This window comes from Ctenocephalides felis, unplaced genomic scaffold, assembly GCF_003426905.1.
Source record: "Ctenocephalides felis isolate EL2017-DRISC unplaced genomic scaffold, ASM342690v1 CF-g0.4_SCAFFOLD_01170, whole genome shotgun sequence".
NCBI lineage: Eukaryota > Metazoa > Arthropoda > Insecta > Siphonaptera > Pulicidae > Ctenocephalides > Ctenocephalides felis.
In genome coordinates this window covers 51,172,238-51,176,588 of record NW_020537324.1, presented here as the reverse complement: position 1 = coordinate 51,176,588, position 4,351 = coordinate 51,172,238, and positions in this window count along the sequence as shown.

Sequence of the window (4,351 nt, the reverse complement as noted above, 5' to 3'; positions counted from 1 at the left end):
TACACTACACACATTATTGTGCACGAAACAGCTTCGTAACAGATAAATTATTAATTTTAAGATTATTTAGATTCAATATTAATTTATTTTAATTTTATAAGGTTTTGTTGACAATAAAAAATTTCGACTGCTAATTTTTGTTCATATTTTTCATTAAATAGCACGTTTGTTGCCATCCAATTCTACCTTCGTTGTTCTAACACTATCAAATTTTAATATATATTATTTCAATAGAAAATTTGTTAGAATTTTTATTGGAAACAATTGTTGATGCGTTTGATTATGATTTCATTAAAGGTCCGCGTGTTAAATGGTTCACCACAAATATCTCAAAAACAAGTAAAGTTAGGAATTTTTTAACAATAATATTTGAAAGTAGAGGTAAAAAAATGTGTAACCAGCTACCGCCTCAAATTGAGCAATGTCGCTATCAGGAGATAAACGGCAAGGTTTAAAAATCTATACATAAGTATTTTTATTCATTGTTAGTTTTTTTTTGGTTGTGAGCACTGTCGTTTAGTTAACAAGACCTTAATATAATTTTCAAGTATTTATTATTTAATTGTTTTATAAGATGTATTGTAAATTTTAAGTTCGATTCAACAGACATGCATATATATTCTCTATGATAGCTTACACGTGAGTGGAGTAAAAAGGACCAACTAAACCTTTTTCCCGTTAAAGACATAAACTACAAAAGATAGTGAATAAAAGTGTAAATATGAAAAGCAATTTTATATGAAATAAATTAAATTATTGATAGAATATTGATAGAAATAGATTTGATTATTGTAGCTATTATTTCGTTAAATCGCTTGTATAAAAAAAGTGAATTTAGTAATATTTGAAAATACGCCTATGCATCTATTTGTCCCCTGGCTGCCAATTTTACTTTACCTATGGGGCAAAAAGGACAAATAACAAATTTTAGGATAATTTTTATTTTAACTGGAAATGTAATTTAACACAGTTAAATAGTTATTTGATACGTGCTATATGTTGTTATGTAGTTCATTTGGTTTAGACAGTATAATTACTTAAAGTAAAATTAGACCACTGTGCACCGCCCTACCTTATTTGTTTTAGAAAAGGATGCTTAAAAATGTTCATGATTGCGGAGGTCAAATTTATATTATATATTCAACAAATACCCATAAATTTTCTTATTTTTTAATGTAAAAAATTTTATGTTTTGTACTATATAATATGGCCATACAAATATTTTCAAAATTTACAACTTTTTTTGCACTCATCGCAAATATGATTTTGTTATATTCAAGATTTGACCAGGACTTTTTCTATTTAACTCGGAACCCTTCGGGGTAGGGGATACAATTGTATGAGTATAAATACCTGTAACTTATAATAATAAGGGAGACTAGCAAAATTAACGAGAGAAGAAGGTTGTGGAGTAAAGATCGATATATATCATAAACTAAATAGTGGTTTTATTCATACATGTTATGGTGATGGAATATTTATAATTTACAGTCCGTTGATATCAAATTCATTATAGTGATCGTCACCAGTATATATAAATAAATAAATAAATATATATATATATATATATATATATATATATATATATACATTGTGTACAATATATTGTGAATGAAAAATAAAAAGCACTGAATAGGTTGAAATTAATTTACATCTACTACTTTCTGTTAGATATTGATGAATGTATATTTCATAAACGAAGCTTGCTAGCTAGTGTAAAGGTAGCTGTCAAGTGAACCATTTCCATAAAGCTTGGTTTTGTAATTGATTAATTAATCAATTATTTCCAGACGTCTCATAAAATATGCTGACCTAAATAACCTAGCTTTCATTATTGTGATCTTTTAATGAAAATTCAATTGATTTCAAGTTGAGTTAAAGAACATGTTAATTAAAACATCTTCAATTTTTCAAGTTCTATTCATTGTAGTCTAGTACTTGTAAAAAATATTAATACCGAGCATTTATTTTATAGGTGAAATCAATAATATTTTAATCGGTTTATTGATCAAATCATGTTATTTGAATGAGATGATGTAGTTACAACTTTGGAAATGTAAGCACGTTACCGTTCAAAATGGAAGTTGATATTGATGTAGAACTGAATATAGATAGTATAATGAAGGAATTATATATTAGATTGAAATCCATTCAGCAATTGTTTGAATATCACTTGATTTCAAATATCAAGCTTACACATATGCATACATACTAGTGATGTGCCGACTGGAAAATTTCTTGATTCGAATCATTTGACTTGGAAAAGAAAACTGATTCAAAACTTGATTCGAATCAAGCTTACATATGATCAAAAAGTGTCATTTGGCGGTCAAAAATGATTTTTGAACATATGTACATCAAATTATCAGATATTTTATAGAGATTTTTATAATGTGTACCCATTTTGTGTAAATTTTTTTGGGTTCCGTACCAAGATTTTTTATTTTAAAGTTTATTTATATGGTTCAAACAATTGTCCTCGAAACTTTTGACGGTATGGAAAAACCGATTTATAAAATTGAAAAATCGATTCGTACTCTTTCGCGAGTCGTTTCTGCAAAAGGCAATTTTGCCGTTTCGGAGATATGGAGCGCAAAGGATGTAAAAACGGTTATGTAGTGTTTGAGAGAACGTATCATCTAATTAGATTAATTCAAAATACCTTTTGCTTGAGCAGACGGTGTGCATAAAATGCATTTACAGAAAATTTAATAATTTTGAATATTTTTAAAAAAAATCGTATTTGCGATGAGAGTAAAAAATATTTGTTTCTTGCATAAAAAAATAAAAAAATATGGGTATATATCGAATAACCAATTTCAGACTTAAGCATGTTTCAATAAATTTGACCTCCGCAATGATGAACATTTTTAAGCATCCTTTTCTAAAACAAATAGGATAGGGCGGGGCACAATGGTCTAATTTAACTTTAAGTAATTATCTAAACCAAATGAACTACATTACGACATATAACACGTGTCAAACAAACAACTATTTAACTATATTCAATAAAATTTTCAGATAATTCCTAATTATGAAAATGCGTACTATTTTTGTTATTTGTCTTTTTTGCCCTATAGGTGAAGTAAAATTGGCAGAAAATGGAGAAAGGAAAAACATCAAATTTAAAAATTGACTCTGGTAACACATAAGTTAATCATAAAATACGCTCGACGCCCAATTTTTAATTAAAGAAGTTTCTGCAATTTGACTTAAGACACGGTGCCATGCGCCTCGCTTGTTGTATCTATGCATTGGCCATGAAGATAGCGATCTTCATGGCATTGAGCTTTTGTACCCATAAGTTGCTATCTTGTAGAAAGGGTAGCGCAGGATTAGATCGCAGGATTAGACCTCCATAACTAAAGTCCGCGTACTAACGTGTATAATAAATAAGTAACAAATATATCAAATCTCCAATCAAGTAAAGCTTAGTGACAAATCATTTATTGTAATAAGAATTAGCAACAAATATAAAACTGCTACTAATTCATTCAGTGTTTTATTCAATTCACAGTTACAAAGGTTAAATTACAACCTAACAACCTGAGATATCAAAGAAGAGACCTAATAATTTTTATAAAAACATACTACAATACATATTAAAAATGATTTAATTTTGAAGACAGTTGAAATATGTTTTCAGTGTTTTTTTTACAACAATAGATAACGAAGCACTTTGCCGCAAAGCCAGGCAACGAACATGATACATATTTTATAATAAAATGATTTTTTTTCCTAGTAAATAGCTACATCACGTTATTAACTTTATAAATTTACTTGGGAATAAACGAGGAACTTAACATATAACTATTTCAAAAAAAAATTTTTAAATTTCATTAATTTAATAGTAATGATTTTAGTAATAATCGATAAGTATGTACAGAAAGACTTATTATAAATATCCTTATTTAATTTGAGCCTGAAATTTAGTTTTATTTCATGCAAATTATGAATTACTAAGCTTTCTATATACTTTCCAATAGTATCGATTAAATTAATAGATTACCACAAATTATTAAATTTGCTCTATTATTAAAAAAGCACCTAATCATTAGTGCTCATAGAAATGAAAGGTACTGGAAATAATTCTCAGAAATTTAAATTCTTTAAACAATGACGGTCTCAGTTTTGGATCAAAATAAATATTTTTAGTGCATATTATTTTATAGTTTATATAAAGCTCGTATATTGATAAAATTATGCATATTATTTTGACGTATTTTGTAGTTAAGTAGCGGTTAGGATAAAACTTAATATAATATATAACGATCTTATTTGGAATATCCTATTAATATTGATTAAATTACTATGCTCAATATTGTTTATCTAAAAAAATATTATCGATGTT